The sequence below is a fragment of the Lissotriton helveticus genome, chromosome 5_1 (genome assembly GCF_964261635.1).
Source record: "Lissotriton helveticus chromosome 5_1, aLisHel1.1, whole genome shotgun sequence".
Taxonomy (NCBI): domain Eukaryota; kingdom Metazoa; phylum Chordata; class Amphibia; order Caudata; family Salamandridae; genus Lissotriton; species Lissotriton helveticus.
In genome coordinates this window covers 1297468910-1297481154 of record NC_136065.1, presented here as the reverse complement: position 1 = coordinate 1297481154, position 12245 = coordinate 1297468910, and the positions used below count along the sequence as shown (strand labels likewise).

Sequence of the window (12245 nt, the reverse complement as noted above, 5' to 3'; positions counted from 1 at the left end):
CGATCAGTAACGGCCGATTTCGGCCGTTACCGACCGGTATTTGGCCTTTGAGATGTGGGTGGGTCGTTATTTACAGAATCGGTATATTTAACGATTCGGTAAATTTACCACTTCGGTATTTTACCAAATTGGTAAATATACCGATTCTGTAAATCCATATGTAGCTGACACTCCTAAGAGTGCCACAGGCACTTAAGAGTCGGTATTTTACCACACAATCCTATTGTGTGGTAAAATACCGAATTCAGGTGTGCATGCACATCTGTGCATGCACACCTGTGCAATGTGACACACAGACATGCCCTTAGGGCATGTATGTGTGCCACATGTCACACAAGCCTGTACTTGGGGTGCTAGAGGGTGTCAAAGTGACACCCCCTGCACCCTTGCAGGATTCAGTATTTACCGATTCTGTAAATACCGATTCTGTATTTCCCATTGATTCCTATGGGCTTCAAGGCCCATAGGAATCAATGTGAAATACCGATTCGGTATTTACAGAATCGGTAAATACCGAATCTTACCGAATCGGTATTTGGAAAATAAGATTTACCTACATATGCCTCCTTCCTATTTACCTACTCTTAAATACCGAATCGGTATGATTCGGTATTTAAGAGTCGGTAAATAGGAATTACCTACATCTGGCCCTAAGTCCGCATCAATGAAGGCCCGACAGAACGACTTCGGATTAACATTGCGTTTCTCATTGAGGAACCAATGACTGGCTGAGTAAAAAAGAAGCTGACTTCCTAGTCAACACAAAACCAATCACTCCCTACTTTTACACTCAAGAAAGAAATGTTTCTTTCTTCAGGGCTTCTTTCTGACCACATCGGCCAGTAGCCTTAGCCACGAACTAGGTCTTAGAACCCAATACTCTGGGTTTTGTGTTTGATTAGACATCTTTGGGGGACCTAGATTTGTATCCTCCTTCTCCCCCCATTTCATGCATGATAATTGGCCACACAGCACTCTCATACCCTGCTGCATAGAGGACGGCTCCAAAAGTTACTGATATGGCATTGGAGGGAAACACCTAGACACCAGACAAGAATATGAACGGCTTTGGATTTCTTTCTGTTTCAGCAGAGGGTAGAGTTCATCCTGGATTTCCACCAACAAACCCCATTCTCAAATACCTGACCATCTCTGTGTATCTGTATGAGCAACGCAGGATTGATAACAAACTAAAAGAGCATCAAGTCAATAATACCACAGAAGAAATAGGCTGATGTAGCCACTGAGGTCATTGGCACTTGTCCACATAGCACTGGACATATTAAGGCCTGGCAGTGACTGGGTGGCCTGAGGCTAGACGGCTGAAGGAGATAGCTGTGCATCTAGAACTTTTGAGTCTTGAAAAATCTCAAAAGACTATTCATCAGCAATGATTATGCTTGGGTCAGAGAGTTGTAGAAAGGGGCAGTAAAGTGTAGGGTGGACTGATACGGAGCACAGCAAAGGTTAACCACATCACACTAGATCTACTTGACACTCCAAAACTAGTATGAGTGTGCAGTCACGGCCTATTCTAGATAGTTGTATACTTCTTGATGGTTCTGTATGGCTGTGTGATCACAAGCAATGATGGTCAGTGTCCACTTAGTACCATTTTATTGGTAATCAACGTTTACCACGAATTTTTTACAACGCGGTACCTTTACCACGCGGCCGTTACAACGCAAGTCGTTACCACGACTTGCGCTGGAGGGCGCTGTGGGATAAGGAATTTTATAAATTTATATTCCAACACCTTCCCTAGTATCCACGAGGACTGGTGTTGGAATATAAAATTATAAAAATCCTAAATCCGCGCCCTCCAACGCAAGTCGTGGTAACGACTTGCGTTGTAGCGGCCGATGGGTAAAGGTATGTGTTGTTACAACCTGCGTTGTAACAACGTACATCCCATTTTATTATTTCCATAGTCTTAGTCTACATCTATGGGCAGTGACTGAAAACACTCATTATTGCTCAGCTCAGTCCGATCCGTTAAGGCCTGGCTGGACTTCCAAAACAGTGATCTATTTTTAGCTACCATGCTCTTATCTATTTCTAATATTAAGCGGTCCAGGCCAGAAGTCTTGGCAACAGAGCAGGAGCTTGCCAAGGCAACGTAATCCCCATCACCTAACGTTTTGGTGGTCGTGCTTAAAACCCAGTCAACAATAAAAGCAAGAAAAAAAAGGTTGGTAATAGGTGTTCTATGGCTGGAAATAAGCAACGCTGTAAACAAGGATTCTAGTGTATTTCTAGTACCCCAGCACATCCGTACTTCTGTTAACATAACAGGGTAATCAAAAAGGGTTCAAAGGACAAGCTGGGTGTCAGACTGGTGTCCCTTCTTTTCAGTTGCACCCGGATTTTCTAGATAACTTCAAGTCCCCATATGTCAGTTTCTACTGGTATTGGCCATGGTTTTCCAGTGTTGATGTGACGCACAGAAGCAGAAGCACCCACCAGTCTGTCAGTGTCCCATGTGCAGCAGGATGATTAGTCGGTATGGCAGCAGTTTGATGACAGGCAGGATGGTTCAGAGTGTCCCACGCGCAGCTTTAACACAGATGTCAATGGGTTACATGTTACATAACAAAGGCCCTGAAAGCAATGAGAGAAAACCTACTGCTTCTCTTAAGGAGGTAGCAGTTGCATCGGCCGACAAGGAAGTAAACAGAATAAAACTTAATGCAATGGGAATTGGAAGAGGTGTGACGGGTTCAAGTGAACGTCTGGAAATCCTCCCTTCCCCCCATATGCCCTTTGGGTCATGGGCCCAGTGCTTGCTAGTAACATCAGGAAGGAAGGTGTGCCATGATCATCAAAGAAACAATGCAGGAAGCAAGCTTCCAGTGCTCATGTTTATGCCCATAGGCCTCTAGTAGTGCAATATCTTCTTTTGTACTCCTTTACTCCTGGTCTGATGGACCTCAGGCATTTGTGGCTTCTCGTGCTGGCTCTTCTTTGAGTCAGTTCTTTGAAAAGGTCAGTCACAGTTTGGTCTTGGTCTCTTGTTCTCGAAGTGCAAGGACAGCTTTAATAACAGCCAACCTCCTCTTCTTACAGCAAGGTACAGCAACCTCAGCCATCCAACAAGTGATCAGGCTTGTTCACAACATGTAAGGCAGGGAATACCTCATATGTAGGTATGTCATAGATAAATGAGTTTTGTCTTGTTTGGTTGTCATGTTTCAGCCAAACATGAGTAAAGAACCAGAGGGAAGCATTGAACAGCACTCAGTTTCAGAGTCAGGTTTCAAACAGGACTCGGAGTCCTTGAGAAGAGTGCTGCAGCTGCAGGCCCTCTGTCTGCTTTGTGATCATGCATGGGTAGCCAAACACCCCATGCCGCTAAGCTTTGCTCAGCCTTTGCCGCTGTATGTGGTGACAAGTGGTGATCATGCTGGGTGCACGATGATCCTCTGTTACTGCTGTAGAGCTAGCCCAGCGCCTTGATACCCTCACAGGTGAAAAGAGGCACTCTACAAATCCACTGATTGATTCATTGATTGATTTACTGCACCCAGCATCTCCTGACTGTGAAAGATTCTTTGGGGTTTCAGTCCTTATCTGAAAGACGTCCTGTGAACTACAACCTGGGAGATGAAGCTGCGCCTTGGGTACCGCTGCCTGTGAACGCTTATGTTCTGTCCTGTTCTGACGAGCACTAGTGGAATTAGAGCCTGCTGTGCTGGAGATGTCTGATCAGCCAAGCATACCCAAGTAGCAGACCTTCTGCCCCTCTTCCAGGTGACAGAGCGGGAGATTCATGACACCGCTGCTTACACGTACAGAACATTTCTAAGCATCAGAATATTTGTTGTAACCATATGAAGTGTAGAGATCTAGATCCAGCTTGTATTTGGATTCGAGTTTTTATTTATTTATTTATTTATATTTAAATTTATAATGCGCAACAGCTAGCCGCAGTGGGTTTCCCGGCGCAAGGGATAGACTAAAGAAGAAAAAAACAGACCTCTCAACAGCACCATGAATCAGCTAAAGCGGCGGGCAGATCACTGGAACAGTATGGTTTTCCATTTTTTTCTAAAGCAGAAAAGGTTGGTTTCTGATTTTAAAGTAATGGGTAGCGTGTTCCAGTATTTGGGGCCTAGATGGGAGACGGCCCGGCCCCCCATCCTTACAAGCTTGAATCTTGAGACCACAAAATCGCAGTTGTAAGAAGATCTTAGTGTGCGACTAGGCTTATAGGATTGGACCAGACTCTGTAAGTATTTTGGGGCCGAACCCTGCTTGATTTTAAAGAGATAGCACATGGCTTTGAATTTAATACGACTGGGGATCCTCAGCCAGTGTAGATCGCGAAGGGCCTGTGATGCAGATAGTCTCCTCGGGATGTTACACAGAAGTCGGGCCGACGAATTTTGAACAACCTGAAGTTTGTTGATGGTAGCAACGTCGGCACCGAGATAGAGGACATTACCGTAGTCCAGGCGAGATGTTACTAACGCCTGGACGACAGTTCTCCTGGTGGCATGAGGCAGCATCCATAGAATTTTCTGGAGCCATCGCAAGGTGGCAAAGCAGATGGCGGCCACCTTAGTGGCCTGCTGTCTCATGGAGAGTTTGTCATCTAGGAGAAAACCAAGGCTGCGAACCACAGAAGTTGGCTGGGGAAGAGGTCCCATGTCACTGGGCCAGTGTTGGGGGCCCCACAGATCTTTATTCTTCCCTAAGATGAGAATCTCGGTTTTGTCACTGTTTAGTTTGAGGAGATGCCTCTGCATCCACTCAGCTATACGTGACAATCCAGTTTTCAAGATCGATACACTGTTGCACTCACTGCTGGATAGGGAAAAACAATTTGGGTGTCATCGGCGTATGAAAAAATAGTCAGCCCAGCATCCTCCGCGATGGTAGCCAGGGGTCTCACATAGATGTTGAACAATAAAGGGCTGAGTATGGACCCCTGCGGAACGCCGTACGCCGATGAACAAGTGGCAGAAGTGGCTTTAGAGGAAAAGACTTGGAAAGTGCGCTCACTTAAAAAGGAGGCAATCCAGGCCAGTGCCGGACCGTCCACTCCCAGGGACCGAAGAGAATTCAAGAGGATGGAATGGGACACGGTATCGAACGCTGCGCTCAAATCCAGAAGGATGAGCGCAGATGTTTCCCCGCGGTCGATACCGCGTTGCAAGCTCTCCGTCACCCCGAGTAGAGCGGTCTCGGTGGAATAGTGTGCACGAAAGCCAGACTGGGAAGAGTGTAGAAATCCCGAGCTTTCCACAAGATGGTTAAGCTGAATGTTAACATGCCTTTCCAGCACTTTTGAGAGAACAGGCAACAAGGATATAGGTCTAAAATTGGCGAGATTAGACACATCAGCTCCAGCCTTTTTTAGGAGAGGGACAACCATTGCGTGTTTCCAATCCTGTAGCACACGAGATTCTGTTAATGATGCGTTTAGGAGTTTCATGAGAACCCGCCGAGGTTCCAGATCCAGTTGTTTAAGAATTTTCGCAGGTACAGGATCACGAGGTGAGCCAGATCTTATGCTGCTTAGGCAGGAGAAAAACAGAGTATCATCGAACAATTGCCAGTTAGTAACCTTCGCAGTAGGAAGTGGCTGTTCGATCCCTGCCAGCTGTCCCGATTGATGTTCATTTGCAGTCGGGGGAGCGTTCATAGAGTCATATATGCGCTCAACCTTGGCTATGAAAAAATGTGCAATGGCGTTGCACTGGGCTTCCTCTAAAGCTGGAGGTGTCGGGATAGTGTCCGCTCCTGTCAGTTTTTTGACAACAGAAAAAAGGGTGCGGGGCAGTTCTGAGCTTGCGTCACTGTACTCACAGTGAAAGCAGCTCTTGCAGTTTTACATTGCGAGTGGTATTCCTTTAGAGCCTCTTTATATACAGTCTTCTGAGAGACCGAATAGGAGCGCCTCCATTTCCTTTCTAGGGCCTTACATTTAGTTCGTAAGGCCTTCAGGTCAGCGGAAAACCAAGGTGCAGGGGGACGGTGGGACCTAGGGTGTTTTGAGGTGAGCGTAAGGAGGGTGGTTACGGCGTTGGTAAGCCAGTGCGAGACAGCGGTATTCAGTTCCAAGACTGAAACCTCATTGTCCTCAGGGCGGGTATCCATAAGGTGCTGGTTCAACTTAGTGATATCAAGTTTACCCCACCGATGTAGAAATTCACCCTTATCGCAACCACTGTTAACCAAGTTCTTGATGTGAGATAAGGAAAAGTGGACTGCGAAATGGTCGGACCACTCCAGTGGGCGGGCACTCTGAGAACAGTCAAAGGGAAGATTAGAAAAGATGGGATCCAATTGGTGTCCAGCAGAGTGAGTGGATCCAGAGTTAAGTAGCGAAAGGTTAAGAGCCTCCAGATCAGATATAAAACGCTTGCTGGTGGTACATAATGGATCTTCTAGATGCAAATTAATATCGCCAAGAATGGAGAAATATGCTGCCCTAAGAAGAAGAGGAGCTATAGTCTCGGCAAAAGATGAAATCCAGGTGAGAGCATTACCAGGGGGGCGATAAAGTAAATTGAGGGTTGATTACTAATTTGAAAAAAGCAGTTTCGCTTCCTGATAGAGAAAAGGCTTCAAGCTTACAGGTGTAGGTAGACTTGAAGATTATGGCAATACCCCCTCCTTTCCCAGAGTCTCTATCCAGTCTCACTATTACATAGTTGTTAGGAACAGCAATGGCGATATCGTGACCCGAGCTATCCTGGAGCCAAGTTTCAGTAAGAAACAGCGCGTCGGGCTGCTCTTCGATAAGGTAGTCATGGATATGATATTTATGTTTCGGGAGGGACCTGCAATGAATGCTCTAAAACAGGAGTGTAGAGCAGTGAAAATGAATTTTTGATCTCCTCCGTCTGCCACGAGTGCGCGTTTGGCGGAATGCCTTACAGTTGGACATTCTGCCAGTACGGAAACTACAGCCAGCGCATTCGAAATTATGGGCCGGAAGAGAACAAGAGGTACAGTTGGTATATATACAGGGACGTAGAGAATGTAAAACATCACCAGTATAAGAATAGTTACCACAGGAACTAGGGGTAGGAGTCATGGCCCCTGGGCCCGTACTGGTGCGGACGGGCGCAGACGGGTGCAGACGGGCGCAGACGGGTGCAGACGGGCGCAGACGGGCACAGACGGGCTGAACTCTGGCGTAACTCCGGCGGAAGTACGGCGGTCCCGCTGCGCGTTACCGCTGCGCGATTGCGTGACCCCCTTATGTAGAGGTCTAGCGTCCTTTTGACGTCTAGACCGTCCAGCAAAGTGGCGCCGTCAGGCGTCCTACTCACCTAAGATGGCCGCCGCTATTAGTAACCGGGACAAGAGCCCGCAAAACGCGGTACAATACAATTACTGTGCAGGTAAGTGGCCAGTAAAGTGCAGATAAAAACAAGGGTAAATAACTCAAGTTAAATAAAATATCAAACAGGTTTTAAGATAAAAGCGCGATAGCGCGTGACAAACGGCGTTTAAGCAGCAGTTGTAGGTGCAGCGCGCTATGAGCGATCTTCTGTCGTGGCAGTCTATTGAGTGGTCAGTAAAGTAGCCAAGTGCCTAGTTTATCCCCCTTATGTAGAGGTCTAGCGTCCTTGTGACGTCTAGACCGTCCAGCAAAGTGGCGCCGTCAGGCATCCTACTCACCTAAGATGGCCGCCGCTATTAGTAACCGGGACAAGGGCCCGCAAAACGCGGTGCAATACAATTAATGTGCAGGTAAGTGGCCAGTAAAGTGCAGATAAAAACAAGGGTAAATAACTCAAGTTAAATAAAATATCAAACAGGTTTTAAGATAAAAGCGCGATAGCGCGTGACACACGGCGTTTAAGCAGCAGTTGTAGGCGCAGCGCGCTATGAGCGATCTTCTGTCGTGGCAGTCTATTGAGTGGTCAGTAAAGTAGCCAAGCGCCTAGTTTATCCCCCTTATGTAGAGGTCTAGCGTCCTTGTGACGTCTAGACCGTCCAGCAAAGTGGCGGCATCAGGCGTCCTACTCACCTAAGATGGCCGCCGCTATTAGTAACCGGGACAAGGGCCCGCAAAACGCGGTGCAATACAATTACTGTGCAGGTAAGTGGCCAGTAAAGTGCAGATAAAAACAAGGGTAAATAACTCAAGTTAAATAAAATATCAAACAGGTTTTAAGATAAAAGCGCGATAGCGCGTGACAAACGGCGTTTAAGCAGCAGTTGTAGGCGCAGCGCGCTATGAGCGATCTTCTGATGCAACCTTCTGACCCTAACCCCTACTCTTGGAATGAATAGTAAGGCATCCATTGCTAAACAATTCTGTAGTGAGTCATTCTCTTTTTTTGTCATAAAAATTATTGCTTTTCTTGCTTTGCTAAAAAGCTTTAGCACCATCTCCAAATCTTACCTTTGTGTGTTTTTTAATCAAAATACAAAGCAATAATCTACATGAGACCAGTACTTGACCTCCTGCTTATGGGTAATAAACTTAAATCTGATGCGAAGACAAACGTACTTTAGACTGCTACTGTATTTCAGGCTGTCGCGAAGCAATGTCATGCACCCTTTACTTTATACTGCTGGATGGACTCCCTGCACTGCACTTTTGTTAATACCACAGTGTCCAGAAGAAGTGTAGATGTATGTTTTAGAAGGAGACCCTACTGCATACAATGTCCTTAATCAAAGTTGGTAACCATCTTTCAGTAACTAGTGTGCTAGCAACTATAAAAGATTGTTAATCCTCTTGTGCCTGGGTCCCTATAGAACTTCAACAGATTTAATTTAAAAAGTTCCAGAGGTATATAGTTAAGCCTGGTTTTAGCACCATTGTATACCAACATATAACTTACGATGCCATATCAACACTGTGGACTGGGTCAGTATTTCAGTATATAGTTAAGCCTGGTTTTAGCACCATTGTATACCAACATATAACTTACGATGCCATATCAACACTGTGGACTGGGTCAGTATTTCAGTCCATATACAATTTTAGACCCACTGGGATTCCCTATAGTTATCGACTGACAGCACTGTTAGATGCCAGATGTTTACTTCATGGGCTTGAGGCCTCAGCCCATGGAAAGCAGTTCATAGATTTCACTCAAACAGAGTTGTAAAGGAACGATTCTATGCTTGGTACTATTATGGCTCTCAAACAGCTAGTTGTCAAAAACAGACAAAGACCAACCAGACAGGGCATTTTTAAATCTGTTCATTAATACTCACTAAGATATCTGGCTTATCCTAAAATCATAAAATGGGCATAGGCTGCCTCCCAATATCAGAACAGGAAACAGCTTCAAAGTAGCCTGCATGCTGGCACACTTCTGTTTATACATGGCAGCTCTTCCCAGCATGACAATAATGGTGGAGTATAACAACAACTCGTAAGAGAGGGTCCGAGGGAAGTGTTTAATGACCAGACAAGCAAATACCCCCTGTGTAACTACATCAATAACAACGAAGCCTGTAGGTCGAGTGGCGCTGAGATACAAGAACTAACACTGGTGTGAATGCACAGAAAGAATAACTTTAGTGACAAAAAGTCAAAAGGGCTATCAACAAATGCTGATTGAGTCCTATCAGCCCACCTAATGGCGGAGCCTCATCATGTAGGACCTCCAAACCTAGGTCTGTGTGCCGTCGCCCAGTTGTATTTTAGCAACGCATGACAGCCATTTTAGACACTTCACTTGATTTAATTTTTGCACTGCACACATCAGCCTTACCTTTTGTATGAACATTTGCGGTGACCGGACCATGGCCTAGTGATGCGTTGCTAAAATTCAAATGGGCGACCGCACACAGACCTAGGTTTGGAGGTCCTACATGATGAGGCTCCGCCATTAGGTGGGCTTATAGGACTCAATCAGCATTTGTTGATAGCCCTTTTGACTTTTTGTCACTAAAGTTATTCTTTCTGTGCATTCACACCAGTGTTAGTTCTTGTATCTCAGCGCCACTCGACCTACAGGCTTCGTTGTTAAGAATGGTGGAGTGCCATCCAGTGAAAATAGTTAAGGTTACAATAAGCAGACTGACTTATGCAGAAGAGCTAGTGCTGTTACCGGCCTATAATAGTGAACGTGTGATATCGGTCAATGTGATCAAAAATAATGTTGTGGCCCCAACCCAAACCAAAATTAAACATATCTTGTTTGTTAAAGGAATCAGTTTAGCAGGTAAACGAATGCTACTTTTTGAATAACCTTCCAGACATCTGCTTAAACTGGAGGCAGGGTTTCAGTAATCTGTAGCAAAGATGCCTATGTGTAGTCAGAGGCTTGAAAAGATTTATGCTCTCGTAATGTTGGACAGCCATTTGTGAAGCTTAACTGCATTCAGCACGAGACAGATCCAGTCCTGTTGTATGGAACAGTGGTATTTCTTGGCCAATTTAATAGACACCAGAAAACATTATTTTGGCTGTGGCATTATGTGACATTGTTGAGTCTGACAAAAGCATAAATATTAACCCAAGGACCTAAGTAGGTCTGATTCCATTTAATGAGTAATTGGCCAATTTGCCTTATGATTATTGATCTAATAGTCTTTAGTTTAGTTGCAGGTGGCATGTCATGGTTTTCTAATTTTTTTTAAAGCCAGCCAATATAGCCTTGACCCCTTGATATACCTCCATAAAAAATTGTTGTCCAGAGATTTTCATTTTTATTTGTGCTTTTGTATCATTATAGAAGTAGTCTTAAAGAGACAGAAAATAACTCCTCAGAGCAACCCTTCCACCATTTTCCAAAATGGTGGCTCTATAATAATGTGTTTTAGGCCTCATATTGGTAATGTTTTTTTTTTTTTATTGTTTCAGGTTTTCTGTTGATTCAAATTTGCAAACATGAGTGAGGAAGGTGGTAGCAGAGGATCTTTACCTCCTGACAGAGTGTTGCTAACTACAAAATCTGAGGACTCTTTCAACAAAGAAAAATGTGTCATATGTCAAACTAATCCAAAAGAAAAGCTAACATCAACTTCTGCTGGGCAGAAGAGAGTTTGAGATGCTGCAGAAATACGGCAAGAAGAAGTTCACAAAAGATTGAAACTGATGGATGAAGAGGATCAAATATTTTAGTATTGTAACAACACATGCTACTAGTCGTAGACGATGGAAAAACGTCTGGACAAAATTTGTCAAAAAAGTAGCAGAAACCAGTGAATCACAACAAGAATCTTGAGTCTTCTGAGAAAGCGCCGGCAATCAAACCTAATGCCCATCCACTTAGAAAGTTCGATGACTACCCCTTGCGCACCTCCAACAACTGATTCGAAAGCAGAGGATCTTGAATGTTTTACCTGTGGTTTAGCCAGGACAATGGCCAAAAGGATTGATGAAAGAACAAAGTACAGAGTAAGTGAGTCCTAAAGGGCAAACATGTTTGTATCTGCCGCTAGTTTCTTCCAAGATGAAGTTTTCAGCCATGTAGCTGATCTAAACAACGAGGTGAATGTATCTGCAGCGGATATGTATGCCCACCCGAAGTGCACACGTGCATACATTTGAAAATATGAATGTACAATGAGCACCCAGCAGTAACGAAACCGCCAGCCTTCAGTTAACTCTTTTAAAAAGCTAATTAAGTTTTAAAAGCTCTCTTGAGTGCTGGCTACGGGCTCAAACTCCGTGAGATGAGAGAAATAATGGTCAACATTGATGAAACTGTATTGATCCATAATAATTAAATTAAGATTTTTTGGGGTGAAAAGAACAGAAGTTTTTGTCAGTCTAACATAAAAGATGAGCCACTTATGGTGTTCTCAGCTAATTTGACTCCTGAAATTCAGCAGGAATCATTTTAAGATAAGTCCTGAAAGATTTAAATTTTGAACGTAATCACAAATTTTGCTATGCCCCAGAACTTTGCAAATCATGGGAGTCAACAAGAATGCCTGATGTGGTCTCACCATTTTTTCCACCACTCTTTAATATCAGCAAACCAAAACTGTTACAAACTAAAGTTCTTGAGATTGGAACAGAAGCTGACAACATTTATGAATGCTTTGAAGATATAAGCGAAATAAAGTGGAAGACAATCACATGAACCGACAGGCTTACGCTGTGCAAATGTACTGACTTTTCCAAATCATGTTTTATGAATTACATCACTGCAAAAAGAGAACTCCGCTCGCTACTCAAGATGACTGCCAACGCAATCTATGATAAGTGCAAAAGTAGAGAGCTAATCATTTCAGTGAATATGATTGGTGTATCAACTGTTTATAATGACATAGTACAGAACAGGTACTTGTTAGCAGCTCATGCTGTAAAATCT

General features: G+C 44.3%; 1 protein-coding gene across 1 annotated transcript in view; it reads right to left on the bottom strand.

Annotated features, from left to right (window-relative positions):
• DRAM2 (DNA damage regulated autophagy modulator 2) overlaps positions 1 to 12245 on the bottom strand; it is a 230302-nt gene that overhangs the window by 70009 nt on the left and 148048 nt on the right. The gene's annotated exons all lie outside the window — the stretch shown is intronic.